The following is a 22,777-nucleotide window of genomic DNA, read 5'->3' on the forward strand; positions in this document are numbered from 1 at the left end:
ACAAGATCAAAAAGGACAATCGTTGATGCATCAAATCATATGCATTTATAATTTTTATTTATTCATTATGTTTAGATGTTTTATTTTACAAGGGATAAGACAATCCATTTAAACACCTGTGATCATTAAGAACAATATGTGTGTTAGAGGTTTGGGTCAAGCTTGTTTGATCTTTGTCCTCTCATTAACCTTTTTTTCATATTTATTCACTTATGTTGCAGTTGACGACTTTATAATTTACTTTTATTCTTTTTTATCTGACCACTTTAGTAAAAATTATTTTAGGGAGAGAATTTTTTAATGTGTTAATAGGACAGAGATTGACAGTTGTACAAACCAAGGGAGGTCTAATTAAAATTTATAGTGTATCTGACTCAAGGAAAATCTAGATTTAGCAGAAGAATATTCAAACATTTCAAAGTACTTGTTAGACTATGATTGAAAGTGTACTGCCCTGATGGAATCATATCATCATGTACATTAATACTCATTTTGTATAATGGTCAGTCTACTTGAATCAATAATTCTACTTAGAAAATGTTTTTATTTCAATTCTGTGGTGGTTCTAACATAAAAATTATGTATGGTCACACAAAACCATATCAGCATTAATATTTACCTCAATGATTCTTAAATATCACCAGTTGGTGGTGGAAGGGACTCATGTACACAAAAGGCATATTTTATTCAGAATTAATATTTAGTATTTTAAGTTGTTAGTTTAGCTGTAAAAAGTGAAGCTTACAATATTTTCCCACTATTTTATTTGGCCAATTGTGTACTGCTGACTTAAGTCAAAATCACCTTGGTGCAGCTTATCCTGGATCTTGGGTATATTCTTTGGCAAGTTTAATGATGGATTCCCTTAAGAATCATCTGTATATATTGTAGTTTCTTGACTATTATTTACTATGAGCAATTGGCTTCTTGTTGTTCTTTTTAGGTAAACTATTCCCTCATCCATGCCTGAACATGTGGTACAGGAGGGCTTCAAAAAAGCTGACAAGTCTACAAGCACTCTTGATACCTAAGTTCAGAATTGGAAGACCATGCTTATGGAGTGGGGGAAAATAGCTTGATCTCAATGGAAGTACTTAGAAAATTAAATTACAATAGCATAAGGAGATCCTTGTATGTTGACATTTACAGGCATGTTTATGCATTTGTATATGCAGTAAGTAATTACATATTGTAACATTTTAAGGGAAAGTATACAGTAGGAAACCAAAAATAGTTCATTTTTATGTATTACATAAAATACATAGATTCATAAGTTAGTAACTATATCGATGAACAATAAATTTCCCAGACCTGGGGAGTGGGAACAGATGCTAAAGAGTAAGTTGTGAGAAATTCACAGAAATAGAGTAGAAATTGACATATCAGGATAAATCCCCAAGTCATACAAGGAATCCATGTGTTGGTATTGAGTCTTTCTAAATGTGTCAGTCATTTGACATGTATATATTTAATTTAGTGACTGTTTGGGAGAATATAAACTGTGCATTATGAATTTTAAGACACATTAATTTCCAAGACTATGACTTCTATAATTAATTGGAGTCAGAATCAGGTTATGTGACAAGTTTAAGGAGTATCACGCTGGTCCCATGCTTCTAGCTCTTCTTATACCTCAGGACTCTCCAAAGTGACCTTGTGGGCTTTTAATTAGCTGTGGCCATTAACCTATTATTTTTCAGACTGGAGTTTTGAATAAAGATGGCAATTCTGTCACTGCATAAATGCCCATCTCTTAGGTACCTGCCACCTGTATGAAGAAGTTATACTGTATGGTGGAGGATTAAAATTCACTACAGTCCCAGAGCAGACAAATCTTTATAGCTTTCCCAGTGAAAACCACTTACTTTATTACCAACACTTCTGCAATAATGCATAAAGAATTCAAACCCAGCCACAGATTTGGGAGTTTAGGAATTTGTGTCATTCGTGGAAATAGTTTTTGGGCATATAGGATGTGCTGCTAAGGATGACTGGAAGAGCTGGGGATATTGACTTGCATCAAATTACATTTAAAAGTAATATCAGTCAATTATTTGTTGATATTCCTTGTGGTCTACAGTCGCAGGATTGAATGATTAAACCTTATGACTGCATTAATAAGAATATACTTTCTTAATTATACGTTTATATATGAGAACTGAAAAGTAAACCCTAAGGCTTGAAGGAATATTTTATCAAATGATTGCTAATGGGCTAATACATATTAATTAAATACAAATGGCCAACCTGCCTATGTCTTTGTGAAAACTATAATGAAAGTATATTTGATGATTCCATTTTCTGACACATACATAATAAATATGTGAAATATTTTTGCCAAATTAATCTTATATAAGGCACTATGTCTTATTATTGCTTACCAATAGTAATTAAAAGTAAGTGCCTCTATCATTAATTATATTTTAATTGCAATATACTTGTGATTATTGAATCTCCATTAAAACTTTGAGAGTAATTCTTTATAAAGTATATTGTTTACAATATTTGATACTCCCATTATTAAAATAAAATTTCTGTTATTGTATTTTTATTAAAAAATTGATACATTCCTTTCTATAAATGCAAAATAAAAATTATTATGGTTTCAAAATAAGAGAAACTCTACATTTTAAACACAGAACAATTTACATGTAAAATGAAATATAAAATTTGGTGACTTATATTGAAATCTATATTTTGGAGTATTTCCTCTTGGAATGTATATTTCAAGGTACATATACACATTACTACATGTGATTTTGTTCTATATACTGGAATGTGGTTTCCTTATGACTAGAAAGTCTACATCAGGCTAATTTGTAGCTATCTGGTTGGAGTGGAGGATATTAACTGTTTTAATGACTAGCGAGGATATAATGGGGGCATGGAAAATTAACTTTGCCTGTGAATCCTGATCAATAACTGTCCTCTCCAGAATTCTTGTAAACTAATGAAAGTTTAATATGACATGTTTCAAGATACTACAAATATTCAGGCAATAAGAAACTATACCAAATATTATCAGTGCCTTGAGAAATATGTGAAATATGTTCAATTTGTGGTCAAAGCAAATCAGCAAAAATGTATCCTTCCTAAGAACCCAATACATATCATTATGTGGGACTCTTTCATTGACAGAACTCCTAAGTCTTTTGAGTGTAAAGCATTCTAAACCTATCATGTAAAATTTTGCAAAAGGACAACTTATTATTTTCCCTATTGTAAATGAATAACTGTTTTACTTTTAATTAAAAATTAGATGATAGCAAAATACTGAGATCTTTATAACTTTCATTAATGTACTAGATTGAGGAGTCAGGAGACAGGACCTATTTTAAGATGTTGGCTTGATGAGGTAAACAACCTGAATCTACTATAGTTTCTCTGATGTTCTAAATTTTTTAGTGTTGAAATATTGCCATGATGAGACAAATTACACAATTTTAGTGAAAATAATTTCTCAGATATTACTGATTTCCTTGCTAACCCCAGACAAGGAGAACACACATTCTTTCATTCCAATGTCTACTCCTTAATACTTACTCTATGATTACACAGCAGGAAATACATTTATCAAACTATCTAACATCTACACCAATATGTATGTATTGTATAGTGACTTCAAAGGCAAGGGTCTTGAAGGGGACTTCAGGAACCAAAGATGAGATGAAAGCTATCAATACAAGTCTGTAGAGATGAGAAACCAGAATTCAGCCACAGAGTTGGAAGCTGGAGAGAGGCGTCTATATGAGTGCCACAGGTTCAAAGGCTAAGGTTCACAGGTAGGCACAGCTATATAGGTGAAAAGATGCATATGAGAAACATGTGTACAGATGGACAGCACAAAGAGATTGAGAATACAGAGCATTTGCAGACAGTACATGAGTAGGCGTGTCAATAGTTAGGACATCACCTCTGTTTGTTGCACCAGTCAATCCTAGATGTACATAGCAGATGGTCTTATGATACTGCAGTGCTAAATGTCTACTTATTTATGTTATGGTTTCTAGGTGAAAGAATTGCATGTTTTCCTTGCTCTAGCTTTCCTTTTTCTTGGGCCTGATTTATATGATATCATTTAAATAATCATACTCATATGCCCCGACATTTTAGTTTACCAAGTCACTGTGGTAAACTTACAGGGTGGTGCCTTTCATACTCCTTAGAAATATTACTTATCTATCCATGCTCTCACTCACATATCTAACATAGCCTTTACCCTTAAATTGGGTTCATAAGCTGTTTTTAAATGGAGTTCCTCAGGGCTAGCACAGTCTGAAAAAAATTAAAAAACAAATCATTTTCATACACTATGGAACAGCTTATGACAGGGTACATCTTTTTCTCAGCACTTAGGCATCTTGACTTTCTTCATGCCATCCATTTGGTTCTCCCATGTAAATTTGATGGGTACATAACCACGTGCACAAGGCTGACATATTAAAGCTCGCCAACAAAAGAGAAAAGAGACTCTTCCCTGGCTGTATAATCGATTTTCTCTTGTGTGCATACAAGTGTCTGTGTAATCACTGAGCTGTCTCCAGAGTAAAAGCCAGAAAGAAGAGTATCAGATTTGTCATCCCCTGAAGACATGACTGGAAAGGAAAGGTCGGCAGTGCCCTAAAAGAAAAATTAAACATAAACAACAAATCAATTCAACAAATACCTGCTCACTTGGGTCAAGCACCACCTTCTTCCTCATGCCGAGGCCAAGCAGGTGGTATCTGTGTTTTTTAATTTTTTTGGGGGGAGGGAGTTATTTGGTAATCATATGCTCCTTAAAGTTAGAGGTAAGCACCCTTTAAGCTATGTTTGGCTGAGTATTTTCTTTAAGGTTGGTCCATTTAACAGCCATTGTTTGTTTTCAGAGTAACGTTTAGGTAAAGGTAATTGTTTCTGTTCTGGTACTTCAGGGACAGCACTTTGGGCACAATTTAATTCAAACTCATCAAAGTGAACTGACCTGGAAAACTAAGGAAAGAAGACACAGCATTTCTTCAGCCATTCTGCCCTCCTTCACACTTGTAAGTGCATATAGTGGGGCTTATGTGATATCTGTACCCTTTAAGTTGTCAGTTCTAGCTTAGTATTTTCTTATTAGCACACCTAATGAAGTTTGTTTTGTATGAAGATTGCTTAGGTAAAAGTTAGAAAGTTAGGCTGTATTTGTTGTGTAAGTACATAACAGAAACTACTTCCCTTCTTTTTTTTTTTTTTTTTTTTTTTTTTTTTTTTGTGTGTGTGTGTGTGTGTGTACAACAATCTGGTTACAAGCTAGTTACAAAATTACAAGCTAACTGGTTTGCTTGTTTGATCTCTTGCTTGGCTGATTTTCTTTTTACTAAGAATTATTTTAACTTTATGTTACTTGGAGGACAGTTACTTCTATCAATGCCATTTAAGACCTAAAAATAAATTTTTAAAAAGTGAAAATCAATCTCCATTATTTATCATATATCAAACATAGATATTTACTTAATGTTGAACTTTGACACAATAACAGACAGTGATGATTATATTTGTCTAATATTAGAGTTTTTATGAGTAAAATTAGCATAAATTTATAATTTATATGCATATAATTGAACATAAATTTGATTTCATTTGGAAAACTTTACATATAAATTTTTGTGTGTGATTGTTTACAGAGTTTGAAAGAACAAGACTCAATTTCATATGGGAATAAAAATAAGCATAAACAGACTTGCTGAAACAATGTCGTACAATAAAAGAACTTCAAGAATTATCTCCATCCCTGATTTTAAGCTTTCCTAGAGAGTTATCACAATAAAATCCACATGTTATTGGCATAAAAACAGACACATTGAATAATGTAATTGAATTAAAGTTCCATAGAAAAGTCCACACACATGTGAATACCTGATTCTGTATAAAGAAAATGGATATACACTGTGGAAACAAAGAAAGCATCTGCAGCAAGTGATGCTGGTCTTACTGTATATATGCATGTAGAAGAGTACAAATAGATCCATAATCATCACCCTGCACAAAACCCAAATCCAAATGGATAAAAGACCTCAACATAAAATCAGACACATTGTACCTGATAGAAGAGAAAGTAGGGAATAACCTTGAATAGATTTACTCAGGTGACAACTTCTTAAACTGAACACGAATTGGACAGACAAAAAAAATTATCAATTAATATCTGGGACTTCAGGAACCTGGAAAGCTTTTGTATGGCAAAAGACAATGTCAATGTGACACAATGGTAGCTTGCAATAAATAAATAAATAAATAAATAAATAAATAAATAAATAAGGAATTTTCACCAAAACCATGTCCAGTAGAGGGCTAATATACAAAATGTATAATTTAAGAAACTAGACATTACCAAATCAAATAATCCAGTTGGAGAAGGGAAGGAGAGGAAAGCACGTGTGACTAGGAAGATTGTGTCAGGGTAGGAATAGAAGACAGAAGAGAGAGAAAGAGAGAGAGAGAGAGAGAGAGAGAGAGAGAGAGAGAGAGAGAGAGAGAGAGCTCACATAAACAAGGGAGCCATTATTGGTTTGAAGAGAAAACTGACCCTAAAGAAAGGTCTAGAGACCTACAAGACTGCCGCCAACTAACAATTTGAGCAACTGTGGAAAGGCTACCATAAATGCCCTTCCAGGATAGTAAGATTAACAACTAACTTATCCACCATCATGGAGCCCTCATCTAGTACGTGATGGAAACAGAAGCAAACACCCATACTTAAACACTGAGTCGAACTAGAATCCAGACACAGAGGGAGAAAACAAGATCAGGTTACAGAAACACACAGAGACAGCTGACCTGAACAAGGAGGAGCTAAGGGGCCCCCAGACTGATAGCTGGGAATCCAGCATGGGACTGACTCAGGCCCCCCTGAATATGGGTCTCAGCCAGAAGGACTGAGCAGTATAAGGGACCTAAGACAGTGGAACCAGGATATATTCCTGGAGCACAAAAGGACCTTGCGGTCACATCCTCCATGGAAGGATACTGCCTTAACCCAATGACAGGAGAGTTGTCCTAGTCCCTACTTCAAATGAATTGACAGATTTGCATGATCCCTCCTGGATGGCATTGCCCTACATGTGGAATTGGGGTGGAGCTATGGGAGGGGAGGGTGGGCAGGGTTCATGTGAGGGGCCAGGGAGGGTAAGATGGAGGGAGAGAGGGACGGAGGAAGGAAGGGAGAGAAGGAGAGGGAACTCGGATCGACATGCAAAACAAAAAATTAAAAAGAAAGAAATAAAGAAAAAAATGGAGTACAGATGTAACCAGAGGTTTCACAACACAGAAATATCAAAAGACAGAGAAACAAAGAAATGTTCAACATCCTTAGCTGTAAGGGATATGAAACGTGCTGTAGCACCTTCCCAGGATCCAAAAGGTAAAATGCTTTTCAGAAGTAAAGGAGGGGGTAAAATGTAGCACCCTTGCTGTGATCTGTTCCAAGAAATGGGCGAAGGCCTAGAGATTGAAATAAAGAGAAAACACAGTGGGTCATTCGTTCAATGGCAATGTGGGAATACTGAATGCTGAATACCATTTATTGAGGGGATGGAGTGGCCTTAAATACTGACTTTTGGCACAGTGAAAAATGACAGGATTTTCAGGCTTAGCTCCTCCCCACAAGGTGTGTGTTATTGAAACAGGAAGAGTACCAATAACAGCTTTGGGGCAAGGAGTTCCTGCCAACAGCTTTAGGCTTGCTCAAGGTGCCTCAAGGGTCCTTGCAGGGCCCTACAGTAAAAGATTTCTACAGTAACTTCACACACAGTCTAAGGGTCCTGCTATTTATTTCATGTGCTCTTTATTGTTCTATTTCTACTCTAATAATCCTGTTCTACTTCTAACTTCCTTATGTTTCTTCTATTCTAAAAACTCATCTCTTTGAAGAGCCTAGAAATGATTATGGAGTTTCTCTTGTTGGTCAAAAGCTCATTCCTAGATGAAGCAATAAGGAGATGAGCAATTTACCATACCAATACAATGGTCCAAGGCCATAGGAGCAAAACCACGACCAAATAGGGAGGGCACAGTGTAAGGAGTACGGTTTTTCCACCTGCTGCCGCTGGTCTTGTCCCGCCACCGCGCCAGCCCCAAATAACACACTGAGACTCTGTATTAGATATTATACTGTTGGCCAGTTAATACTTTCTTATCGGCTAGCTCTATCTTAAGTATTAACCCATTTCTGCTGATCTATGTATTTCTCTTACCAGGGAGGCGGCTGGCGTCCAGCTCTCTCCAGACTCTCCATCTTGGCTCCTCTTCAATACTTCCTATTTCCTCCTTGTCTCTCCTATCTTCCTTTCGTATTGGCCAATGGTGCTTTATTATTAACCAGTATGAGAAACATATACAGAATGACCTTACCGGGCAGCCGGCCAGCATACTGCTTTTCCCAACTCTCCAACTTGGCTCCTCCTCACTACTTCCTATTTCCTCCTTGTCTCTCCTATCTTCCTTTCCTATGGGCCAATGGTGCTTTATTATTAACCAGTATGAGAAACATATACAGAATGACATCTCCCATTAGCACAGTGCCCAATAATAACTTTAAGACACAGATCTATTGTTAGTAGATTGTCAAGTAAAGACTTAACACACTTTTCTAAGTAACCTTAGTAGATATCTGTGAATCTGACCTTGTGCAAGCCGTAAAGTTTTGATTTTACAAAAAGCCTTTAGTTTAGTTTAACTTGCTCTTAGGTAAAATTGAGCTAATTGTGAGCAGTAGTCTAAGCAAGAAACAAGGCAGGCTGTTTAGAGTCCACAGTCCTTGTGGGACAAATAGATCTGGCTATGAAGCATGCCCCACTATATATTTTATATATCAGAATTATATAGCTAAATGAAAAGTCATCTCCAAGACCATTCCCCAGGATATGTGCCCAGTAAATAATTAATGCACTATAGTGCTGTGGGAAGGATCTCCACACTGTAATTTAAGAGAAAGAGCTCTTCACACAAGAATCTACAATGGGGACAGCTAGCATATTCAGAAGGTAGTATTCCTTATCATCATGTAGATAAGGTTAAGATATGTATCTATGATGACATTATTTCTCATCACCTTGCTAAATGAGGTATGTCCTTCAAGAGATAAGCAATCTTTGATAGACTGAACCCTGAAGTATGTGATGAACTGTTAGTCATAATTCTTCTTTCCATAGCACTTAGATATCAGGGACATTCAAATCAAAACTTCTTTGACAACATTCCATCTTATAGATATCAATAAAACAAGTAACAGCTTGTACTGGCAAGGATGTAGAGCAATAGGAACTTCTCCCCATTGCTCGTGGGAGTGCAAACTCACATAGCCACTGCGGAAATCAGAATGATGGTTCCTCAGAAAATTGGAAATATAACCAAAAGATACTCTGTTCTACTGTCAAGCGCTGTCGCCTCGCCTGCAAGAACAACGCTCAACAACAGGATTCTTCTATAGCGTAGCTTTATAGCGCGGCTCTTACTGCTAGATGAGGAAGGACCCTGAGGAGGAAAAAGGGCTCTGCTTATATATGCTCAGAGGAGTCGTGTCCGCTACTGATTGGTGCAGCCCCAGATACACTCGTGACAAACACCCCATGACGTGTGTTACCCATGTGCATTGCTATCCTTCGGGTGGAAAACAACCGTGCCTTGCTGGCTCATGGACAGGAAACCGGCACCATCTTCAGGAGTGGCACCGGTGGCTCTCTACATTCTACCATGGACATTTGCTCAACTATATTCATTTTGGTTTTACTCATAATAATCAGAACCAGGAAACAACCTTGTTGTCTCTCAACTAAAGAATGGATGAAGAAAATGTGGTACATTTACACAATGGAGCATTCCTTGGCTGTTAAAAAAAATGACATCATGAAATATTGAGGCAAATGGATAAAACTAGAAAAAGTCATACTAAGTGAAGCAATCCAGACCCAGAAAGACAAACATATTATGTACTTATCAGTGAATAGTAGCTGTTAAAAAGAGAATAATCTTATTACAATCCACAAACTAGAGAGGCTTTTACCTGGTGTCTATACGAGAAGAGGGAGCCCATTATTTACAATGCTTAGATGGACAGGAACTGAAAGCTAGATTTCCTAGAGACCTAGGGTAGAATCAAACAGGACCATGCCTGCAAAAAAAAAAAAAAAAAAAAAAAAAAGTCAGTGAACTGATTCCTAATGATATTCTGCTTTCTGCTATACTTATATAATTATATCAGGCCTAGCCTGATAACCATCAAACAGGCTCCCTCTGACAGTTGTTGGGAGCAGATGCAGAGACCCACAGCTGAATATTAGGCTGAGTTCATAGAAATTTACCAAAGAGTGGATGGAAGGATTGTAGGAGCCAGGTTTGAGGACACCAGAGAACTGGGCTCACAGAATGAACTAAAGGACTCACAACAGTCAGGGAGCCTGTATGGGTTTGCACCAGTTCCTCTGCATACTTGTGGTTGTTGCTTAGTTTGGGGTTTTTGTGGGACTCCCAACAGTGGGAGTTCAGGTATCTTTGACTCTTTTGTCTGCTCTCCAACCGGTTATCTCCTCCTAGATTGCCTGTCCAGCTCTGATATGAGGGTTTATGCCTAGTTTCCTTGCATCATGTGATGTTGTGTTCAGTTGATAACCCTGCTTGGTGTCCTCTTTTCTGAAGGGAAATGGATGAGCAGCAGATATGGAGAAGAGGGGAGGCTGGGGAGGAATTGGGAGGAGTAGATGCAGAAGAGACTCTGGCTAGAATGTATTGTATGAGAGAAGAAAATGAAAAAAGAAATTTGATTAGCTGCATTAGAATTAAAAAAAACCCAAAAAACAAACAAACATAAAACACCTTTAGTGCATTTTAAAGTCTTTTGGTATGTTTTATTTGTTAGACCCACTATTATGCAAATAGAATTCTGCATTCTCCAAAATTACTTTCATAAATAAAACTAACTCCTTACTCACAAATAATTATTCATCATAATCAGCATGTTGAACTGTAAGAGTGTGGATGGTCTGACCTGAGTGTGCACATTTGCCTATGTCTGTAGTTCTGAGTGTGCCTCTGTGTATTTGTCTGGGAAATATAGCTGAAAACAATAATTGTTCTGGCCACTCACAAACTACCAATGGTTTGTGATGGAAGAATTTGCCATCCTGTAGCAAAATTTGAAATTTCTCTGGAAAATTTTAGCCAAAAACCTGCTGTTTTCTTTCCCACTTTTATAACATGCTTCTTCCCAACTTAGCTGCAGGAACTATCTATTTAAATTCACCTGTATGTGCTGAATTTCAAGAACTGTTTATAATATTTATAAGTAGAGACAGAAAATTTTCCAAACAGATAAGAAATTATTATTTACATTGTTTGGCTCCAGGAAAATTCCCTAGAAAAATCCACTAGGTGAGCTGTGTCTCTAGAGCTAGGCCTAGGGGTAGTTTTAGTGGGCTCAAGAAGTGATGTTACATGAATATAAGAATATGTATGAATTAGTGAGAACTTCAAAAGTGTAAGCCACATAAGACCAAAGAGTTACTTCTTCATTACATATGGGAATCTCAGAAATTACTTCTATTATATTGAAATAAACAAGTGTAATATCATAGTGGTTAATCCATTGGTAATATTATGATTAAGATTCTAATTTGTGTTGATCATAAATTGTATCAAGAAGAGCAAAAACCTTTATGTAGAATCATTATTATTTGTCTTATTATTTCATTTTATTTATGATTATCATATGGTGTATATGTGTGTAGATTATTTCTGTGTGGTGGAATATGTCTTGCATGATGCACATCAGAGTCATAAAGAAACACTGGGGCATCCTTGAACTTTTATATGTGTTCTAGAGACTGATCTCTAGTGTTCAGGCTTCAGAAGTAAGCACCTTAGCTCACTCCTCAACAAACCCAGTTAAGCAAAAGTAATTAAACCCAATGCATAACCTAAATACAAAGACATGGGGATACCAAAGGGCAGAGCACTGTTGGATGGATGTGTTCCAGTGGGAGAGGGGAGAAGATGAGGGAGGGTGATCTAAGGCAATGAAAATAACAAACTTTAGCTATATAGATATATGAAACTCTTAAACAACAAAGAAATCTTAAAAATTGGTAAAAGAGAGATAGATATGTATTTAACTTCTACAATCCAAAACAGGATTAAAAGAAAGTAACAATAATATAATAAATTTTTGAGGTTGTAGAATCTAAACCTATTTGCTGTGAATTAAGAAGTAATCTCTTAAATTTTAAATTCATGAAATATTTTTCAGTTTCTTACATCTCATATTTTTATTCTAATTTTATTAAATCTTTTTGCTTCATTATTAAAAAATTGAAAATTACATTATTCATTGGAATTGTTATGTTGCTTTTTTGTTTCTGTACTATTTCTCACTAACCCATCCCATATTAAGACATCATTTCAGTGGAATGTTTTTATGCAAACTCTTTTTGCATTTCCTACAGTCTTACAATATTCTCCACTTGCCATGAACTGGGTGAAAGCCATTGCTGCTTGGCAAGCTTCCAAAATTTCAACTGTTCAGTTTACAACTCCCCAGCCTCTTTTTACTTTCACTCTCATTGATTCTCACTGTATGCTATGGGAGATCCCTTATGCCTTCTCCTTTAGAAAATTTTGTGTGGGCTTTGAATATATAAAATGGCAGTCTCTTCAAACAAAGTAATACTTTGGAAAAAAATTCCCACCATCATGAATCTATATAGCATGATAACTTTGGCTACTCCCACAGAAGTTAACACCAACTTGTTACAAATGTTAAATATGTAGCATATACTTGATAAATTAGGTATATTTACTAAATAAGACTTGTTTGATAAATAAAGTATATTTGAGAATCAAAATTTATAAATCACTAAGGTCTACCAAGTTTCACAGTAATATTTGTCTAGCTTTGTCTTTGCTCAATTTAATCTTTAGCTATCTGGATAAACTAATCCATACCCCCCACCAAAGTAATCCTATAATACTCTAAAATGGAATGTTTTGTTTCCCAAGAAAGCCCTTTTTCAGAGATCAGACATTTAGACTAAAGCCCCCATTTTTTCAGGGGCTTGAAAGAAGTTCCTGCTTGATGCAGAGAGAGTTATTGTCCTTATGGCTGGCAAAAGGAACTTGTGTTCCTCCCATTAATGTACAACTGTGGTGCAAATTAATTTGTCAATGTCAATTCTATCTCACTCAATCCCTGATCATAAGCTCCATCCCATCTCACAAGTCTTCTATCTCCCATTTTCATTTAACTCTTTGTGTAAATACAGAGATGTGTAGCCTCTTTTCAATAAAGAAAGCGCTATCCTATTTCACTCTCAGATTATGTCAGACTCCTTCTTTCTTCAACTCCACACCTCCCTGTCTTTGGATCCTGAAACCAGCTGTAGCTGAACTCTGTTATCTACTATTTAATTTTCCTAATATAAAACACCTGTTTTTAATTTAATTTAGGCTCATAGAAAATTAGGAAATCATGTCAAATATCTGGAAAAAAGCAGAGAAATACAGTTTTAAGACATAGCAAATATTTGAATAATTAGACTGTCATAAGAATTATTTTGTGATATTAAATAAGATGCTTATTGTAGAAAGTTGATTGACAATCCTGGCATGCCCTCCTGTTGCATTAGTTCTGTTCATTTTCACTATTTCTGTAAAACATCACACTATCTCTCTCACCTAAGAATGTTAGCTTTGGATTTTCTGATTTTTGTGTTCATTTGGAGAGCACAGAGAGGACATAGAATCACCAAGGAGTCATAAAGGAAAATACAAACATGCTGGTATCAAGGTTAAAATGGATAATGAGTTAGGATGTGTTAAATTGGGATGGGACAGGGATGCTAGAGTAGAGTAGGGAGTATGCAGAAGTACAAAAAAAAAATACTGATCTTCAGAAATATTCACACAGAAACTTATTACTGAGAAATCTTTCTAAAATACATATGTACACATCCATAAAGAGTATTGAAAAACAAAAGCCATATAGCAGGGAAAAATACCCCCCACCAGATACCAGATGCTACCAAAAATCCTGGTAGCAGAAATGGGTTACACTTTGTGACTTGTTGACAAATGAGGTCTTATAGATTTCCAAACATTATGGGCTATGTTTCATTGTTCTTTTCTACTCTTCACAAATTCACAGTAAGATTCTATTGCTGAAGGCATCAAGTACTCAAGTCAAAGAACACATGAAAACCAAACTGGTCCTGAACTAGAAGTTTCATCCTAGTTGCAAGATTTTATAATGCTGGAAGTTTCTAACGTTATATTCAGAATCTCATTTCAAATTAACACAATTAGAATACTTACATATTTCCATAATACTATGACAGTAGTCCCTATTTTACTGTCTGGAAATTATTTACTGTTTAAGTAACTGTTTTAAGAAATGTAATTAGTTTCTATCTGTAACAGTTTATTTTAATTCATTTTCCCATTCCCCAAACCATTAAGATTTATGCCCTGTTAATGCTATCTTAGATAAATTTTTAATGTCTTTAATCATTCTACTTATGAATGACTTTAGTATGACAAATAATGTTTTAGGATATTATAGACTTATTAGCTTTTATTTCAACTTATATAATATGTTTTTTCATTGTTATGTTCTTTTGCCACATCATATTCCATAATTTTAGGATGATCTTTTGAGTTTTCTTAGCCAAATATTTATTGTACGATTCACTTCAATGGAAGAATAAGCTTCCTATGAATTTTATACAGTGTAATCCTATATGATGTTAAGGTTTGCAACATCCTTCTGGCTTAGTAGATATTTCTGAGGCTAAGTACATGTTTTCTGTTTTTAGTTATGAATAACACATATGACGATAAAAACAGTGTGATATTTATGAAATGTCAGTTCACTATAAACATAAAAATCTCTAGTTATATTATGAACTCATTACTTTTTCTAAGAATTTTGCTTAAATAAGTAAAATATGAGTAACTTTGTAATATTTCAATACAAAAGTACGAAATATTTTTCTCCATAACAATGCAACATCAACTTCAGCATCATAGTCTACAAGTGACTTTTTATTGTCAGGTATGATTGAAGTCTAGAATGCTCTCCCAAAGAATCATCAATAAAGGCTGGAAATGATGTTTTCTGAACAATTCTTTTAACTATATTTGATATTGTCATAGTTTATTATATCATGACCTTAGAAAAATTAAGTTCATTTGATAAAGAAAGACCTACAATCATTTATAATTGCTAAATTACAGATTTTGGAGTGGGTTATAGAATAAGTATGAAAAAAGAATAATGTGGGTAGTCATTTTAAAAAGATTATGATAAAAGATTAGAATGAACCTTGGGAAACCTTAGGAAGCTAACAGGCTTTCTGAACACAAAATATTCTCCTCAAATGACCAACCATCATTTTCAATATTAACAACATTTACATAACATGAAGCTCCCTATGACAGTTGACAACATCATTATGGTTTTAGTTAGTCCTCTTTCTTAGAAGTATATTATTACAGGGACTCCTTGTTCTGAGTAGTTTCCAGAGCAGAGTGAGTTCAGATAAATGCTTTGTTAATTATTTTTATATTTTCTAGTCATCTTTCGCCTTTGAAGTCTACATTACTTCTTACTTGTTGAATGTTAACTTCTCTCAAGTTTCTTAGACTCAAAGACACTGTCCTGGAGATATCATCAGTCAACGAGAGTGTTATTTTTCCTTCTACTTAATGAACCAATGAACCACTGAATACAAGGTTTTCTTCTTTCTTTTTGTATTGTTTATGCTCTGTCAACATCTAATTCTTCACCAACTAGGATTACTGTATGAAACTTTTTAAATTCCACACATACTGTTTGTTCAAGGCTGCATTGTCCACTGTGTAGTGCTGTTACATTGAGAAGTGTTAACTATTAAAATGCTAACATATATAGCATTTGAGAACCTCATCAATATATTGAAGTAGAGATGACATTTAAGAACAGTGAATTCCAGAACAACTCAAGCATATGACAGAAAAGGAACAGATATAAAATATAGAACTGAGAGCTTACTGGTATATAAGAAAATGACAGTAAAATTCATGAAATTCCTAGAAATAATTAAAATCATCATCTAACCACAAGTGAGGATGCAATTAAATTTGAAACTTATGTGAATGCTATAAGTATAAACAATAAGACTTGAACAAGAGGTAGAAGCTGATGTACTTAAGTATATTATGATGAAATTTCATACCATTTCATTGAGCTGAAAGTTATGTGATATAATTAAGCTTGGTATTTGTAGGAATAGACTTGGGGCAACTCCAGGAAACAATTTAGATTATGATTGATTCTGACTCTTATGAACTTTTTAGACTGTGAAGAAGGGTAACTTCCCTAAAGGTAAATTTCTTTCACAGAAAGCATGGTTATAGTACTTACTTTCTGAATTAAGGTTAGAATGCTCTCAGAGTCAACAATAGAATCATAGTGAAGTGAGTTCTACAGGGGTTGTCTGTGTGTGTGTGTGTGTGTGTGTGTGTGTATTCACTTTGAAGATTTTGATTCCTTTGACTGGCAACTATTGAGCCAGGATCATGCATGATCCATGTCTGTCTGTGACTTGAAGTTTGCTGCAATAGTCTGTACATTTGAACCTACAAAGGGTTGGACCTACAAAGCAGGTTTGTCTTCTATAGTTGTTTCCTCTTATGCCTAGGGCTACAGCTTCCATAACATTTTACCAAGGTTAGAGAGTATGAGGAAACCTGACACTGAAAGTGAAGAGAGTGTTTTGTAGTAAGATGAAGGGATCTTAATCATGATTTCTCCTTCATTAAATTATACATGTATGTTTTTATTTGTGTACTTCACAACTACTGTAAATATAACAATTCCTCAAAAAACAACATCTTTACATACTTTCAAAACCTGTCAACAATAAAAACTTTCATAATACACAACCTTAACACAAAAAACTATAGACAACTAATAAATATTCAGAGTGGGAGAAATTAACCTTTTCAGAAGAACAAATTGCTTATCTCATACCACATGGCTGCCTGGTGCCCATGAAGTTCAGAAGAGAGCATCAGATCTCCAGAAGAGGGAATTATAGTTGCTTGTGTACCATCATGTGGGGATAGGAAATTGAATTCAGGTCCCCTGAATGAGAAGCAAGGGGTTTTAACCAACTGGCCCTCTCTGAAGATCTTTGTTACTGCAAGGAACATGTTATAAACGTGTACCTTCAACATATGTTAAGACAATTACACTTTTTATTTTTTGAGTAATTTTTTGTTCAATGCAAATCATAACTTTTTAAAATGCAAATATACTATTCATTTTATTGTATTTACTTTCAAGAGAAAGAAACATATTTTGAAAGTTATTACTATCTCCATAATGGAATTTCCTAAAGGAACCATATAACATAGATTTTAAAAGAACAAACATAAACTTCATCAAACATTTTAAGGAGTTAGAGAAGGCACAATGGAACAAATAAGCCTGATGTAATGAAAGAAGACAATCAAGTACTTGAGAATAGAATGAAATCCAGAGGCAGAAACATCGAAGGGGACTAAAAATAAACTGAATATAAAATTGAAAATTTCCAAAACTCAAGGAGAAAACTCAAAGTTTAGCCTTACAAGTAGAATGAATCAAACAGAAGAAAAGTATCAGTGCTCAAAAAAAATCTGTTACTAGAATTAAAGTCAGAGTTTATCATCAATCCATTAATATTAAATTATTTGAATAATCCTTTTTCCCACAGAAATGTAATTTGTACAAAAATAAAAAAGAAACAAAGAAACATCACAAGTAACAACATGTATCAAGTGTATAGAATAGATATCTAGAAAATATTCCACTCAATCATCAACAAATACATGGTAATTATCTAATGGAGACAACATCCAGAGACAAAAAGATTATCTGAACGAGGATTAATCTGACTTCATCTCTTAAATGAAAGATTAACAGTATATCCTAATGTGCTTAATCCACAAATGGAAATAAAGCAATATAATGTATATAAAGCATTGACAAAATAAAGAAAGACTACATAACAAATATGATATGGAATGTATGATTAGAGGGAACATACCTCAAGGTAATAACACCTAGAGGCAGGATGGATGGCCTAGTCCCTAATCCAAATGACTTGACAGATTTAGATAACCCCTCCAGAAAGGTATTCCACTACATGTGGAGTGGGGGAGGATGGGATTGGAGGGTGGTATGGGGGCATGGGAGAGTGGAAGAGAGGGAGGGATGGAGGGACAGAGAAGAAACTTGGATTTATATGTAAAATAAGAAAAATAAATAAATAAATAAATAAATAAATAAATAAATAAATAAAATTAACAGTTTTGTATGACAAACTAACAGCCAATTTCTTCCTAACTAGAAAAGCCTTGCAACAATCCTACTGAAGAAAGGAAGGAGACAGGATTTCCACTAGTCTCACACTTTTCAATAGCTGGAGAAATTATGCAAGAAATAGAAATTAAAGGGATATCAGTAGGGATAAAAGAAGTCAAAGTACTGCTACTTGTATATTATGTGATATTGTACATGATATATCCTGTACCCTCTACCGGGAAACGTTTAGTAATGGATAGCACATTCATCAATGTTGCAGGGTAAAGAATTGACTCTTACAAATCAATAGCTCTTGTATACACCACAAGCAAACATACAGAAATAGAGGAAATGGTCACTCTCCCATTCACAATAACCTCAAATAAAATGAAGTATCTAGCAATAAATTTAACCTAAGAAAGAAAGGATCTCAAATTCTAAACGTCTGAAAAAAAGAGATAAAGATCTAGAAAATAGAAATGCAACATTTGTTTATGGATTGGTAGAATGATTCTTTTACCAAGAGCCTTTATGGATTCAATGCAATTCAAATTGCAATACCGATCTAATTATTCAGAAAAACAAATAGAAAAATCTACCCTAAATTTCAATGAAATCATTAAAGACCCAAGGTAGCCAAAACAATCCCAAGCAAAATTAATAATACTAGAATCTCATTTCTAGATTTTACAATATATAATAGATCCATTGTAATAAAAATCTATATGGTTCAGGCACAAAACAGATATGTAGACCAATATAATGAATTCATAGACCCAAACATGAGTACATATACTTTTATCCACTTAATATTTAACAGAGTTGCAAGAACTTTAAGCTGGAAGAAAGAAACATCTTCAACAAATAGTCCTGGAAAATCTGGATGGTATACATGTAGATTTATTAAATTATATGATTATCCATTAACTTGCAAAAACAAAAGCAAAATTAATGAAGGCCTTAATTGTGAAACCTGAACCAACTAGTAGAAAACATTGGCAGTAATCATCATGATATAATTGTAGTGAAAAACTTCCTGAATTAGAGTCAAACTGTTCAAGGATTAAGGCCAACTGAAAAGTGGGACATCATATTTTTAAAAATCTTCTGTATATCCAAAGAAACAATGACCCAGGTTACTAGTACTAGAAACATAGGCAACTATACAAGGCTAGTTAAGTCAGGGATCCAGGGGGAAAGGCTACAATGGTTTTAGCAAAAAAAAAAAGTAAAATTAATTTTTATAAATTTTATTTTATTTTCATATCAATCAGGGTTCCTTCTCCCTCCCATTCCCCCAACAACTCCCCCGTCATATCCCCCATCTACTCCCTAGGGAGGGTGAGGCCTTCCATGAGGAGTCATCAAAGTTTGTCAAGTCATTTGGGTTAGGGATTAGACCCTCCCCCATGTATCTAGGCTAAAAGAGTATCCCTCCATGGGGAATGGGATCAAAAAGTTGTTCATGCTCTAGGGTTAAATACTGGTTCCAGTACCAGAGGCCCTATACTGCCCAGGCCTCCCAACTGACATCCATGTTCAAGGGGCCTGGTTTGGTCCTATGTTGCCTCCCTAGCTGTCAAACTGGGGTCCCTGTGCTCCCACTTGCTCAGGTCAGCAGCTTTTGTAGGATTCTCCAGCCTGTTCTTAACCCCTTTGCTCATCACTTCTCCCTCTCTACAACTGAATTCCAGGAGTTAGTTCAGTGTATAGCTGTACATGTTTGCTTCTGCTTCAATCAACTTGTTGGATGAAGGCTCTAGGATGGCATATAAGATAGTTGTCAATCTCATTATCAGGAAAGGGCATTTTTTAAGGTAGTCTATCAACTATTGCTTAGATTCTTAATTGGGGTCATCCTTGTGGATCTCTGAACATATTCCTAATGCCAGATTTCTCTTTAAACCCGTAATAGCTCCCTCTGTTTTGGAATCTCTTTTCCTGCCCTCCTCTATCTATTCCACAACTCAATCTTCCTGATCCTTTATGTTCTCCTACCCATTCTTACTTTACCCCTCCTCTTTCTCCTACCACCCTCCCTCCTCCCACCCCACTCCAGTGATCCCAACTTGTTCAGAAACTCTTGTCCCTTTCCTGTTCTCCAGGAGACCATGTATGTCTCTCTTGGGTCTTGTTTCCTTGCTTCTCTGAAGGTGTGTATTGTAGAATGGTAGGCTTTAAAACCTTTTCTCTATGCCTAATATGCATATATGAGTGAGTACATACAAAGTTTGTCTTTCTGTGACTTGGTTACCTCACTCAGGATAGTATTTTAGAGTAACATAAAAGTACAATTCTTTAGTACACTCACTATATTTTTCATTATATCCACAGATAAGTGTAGCCCTCGCCTCTCCTCAAGGAAAATTCACTTTGTAATAGATTAATGAAAATTACAACCAATCAAAATGCAAAATTGTGAAGTTCATTTGTCATGAACACATGTGCAAAACAACTGCCACATCTTAGTCTTGGGACATCGTAAGAGCCAGAAAATAAAGGTTTTATTTAGTGTGAGGGAGAGAGACAATTTCTCCAGTAAGTGTCAGAATCTATACCATAACTTCTCACCAGCATGACAGCACAAACATGAGCTGAGCAAGGATAACACCAAAGACACACAAAAGTGCCCCCCCTAAAAAGCCCATAGGTCTCAACACTACAAAAAGAACTATTGTCAACTAAGGTATGTTCAGAGTGGGAGATAGTCTTACCAAGGGAAGGTCAACCAATAGCCAATAGGTAATCCAACACAAAAATGTACACACACACACACACACACACACACACACACACACACACACACTACAGACTAAACAGGCTACATTTTATATGTTTAAAGCAATATAATTGTTATTGTATGTAATATATATATATATATATATATTTATATATATATGCATGCAGTGGTAATTAATGAAAGAAAAGGCCATGAATTTGAAAGAGATCAAGAAAACAAGAAAAAAGTATTAGGATGGGTTTATCTTGAGGAAAACATTGATATAATTATATTGTAATTCCCCCCAAATATAAAATCAAAAATGTAGAAATGAACAAAATTTGGATTTGTGGAAAATGTACCTGTGTTGTCAGCATTGAGAAAAAATGCTTTGCTTACCTGTGTGTAGGTATTGGACAGCCCTTTACAGCCATATCAGGCTAAAAATATTTTTTTCACCTTTGCAGTGGACACACACTGTATTATATATCTAAGGTCTTGTGCACATGAGTTCAATAACAGAAACTATACAATTATTGTGCAGATAATAAACAGAATTATGGATAATTTAAACACAACAGACTCAGTGTTTTCAGATAAACGTTCCATGCTTTGTCTAGAGAGATGGATCTGCAGCTGAAAGCACTGCCTGCTCTTCAAGAGAACCTCAGCTTAATCCCCAGTTCCCACAGTCATCAATAATCCCACTTCCAGGGAATCCATCACCTCCTTTGGGCCTCCCAAAACACTAAACATTCAAGTAGTATAAGACATCCAAGCAGCTTAAATGCTCATATATACAAAATAAAATACATAGTAAAGATTTTTTTCTTTTTAAAAAAAATGTATAAAATTGTTCCCAACACAGAAATTCCTATGAACAATAACCTGCAATGTTGGAAATTGAGTACAAGTGAACATAATTATGGAAAGAATTCTTTGTTCTTACTTCATGCTATTCAATATGTAATCACTTATGATGTTTTCACTAAACTTTATAACCTAAATCTCCATGTGGCTATAATTTTATGTTTAACATTTACTACAAATCAGGTGTGTAGTTTACTGAGTGTCTTCTCCCACAAAATTTTTGTTGTTGTTTTTTACATCAACAATTAAAAGATTTAGGAATAATTGTGAAAATTTCAAGCTCTTCTTTCATCTCTTTCAAAGGGGACCTTTAATCCTTTTTCCCCATAACTTGTGGGATAATATGTGTTTGAAAAGATAAGCATTGACAAGTAGATGGAGTTTTCTAGTCTCCTGAAGAATAGATTTCCCACTTGTAATTAATCACATGTCAGCCACTAGGCATGTGTAATTAACAATACATACCCTCAAGGCTCTAATGTATAAACACATTGCTTGTCTGTTTGGAAGAATATTAGTATGCTGAAGATTATCATGAACAAAGATACCTTACTGAGTTTTAATTCACTACTGAAGATAGAGCATTAATTCAGGATGATAAGAAATAAAATTAAAACTATGGAATACGTATGTTCATATCCATATTATATTCAAATATATTGGACTTTTCTTTCTTTCAGTTAGTTATTTACTGCCAACATGACATAAGTAAAATAAAATTAATGGGAAAACAAAGATTTAAATAACTTAAATTTAAATAAGGGGTGTGTTGATAGATGGCCAAAAAGTACTTGTTAAGAAGGTCATCTTACCAAAAGCAAATTACATAGTCAATGAAATCCCCATCAAAA

Source organism: Phodopus roborovskii, unplaced genomic scaffold, assembly GCF_943737965.1.
Source record: "Phodopus roborovskii unplaced genomic scaffold, PHOROB, whole genome shotgun sequence".
Classification (NCBI taxonomy): Eukaryota; Metazoa; Chordata; class Mammalia; order Rodentia; family Cricetidae; genus Phodopus; species Phodopus roborovskii.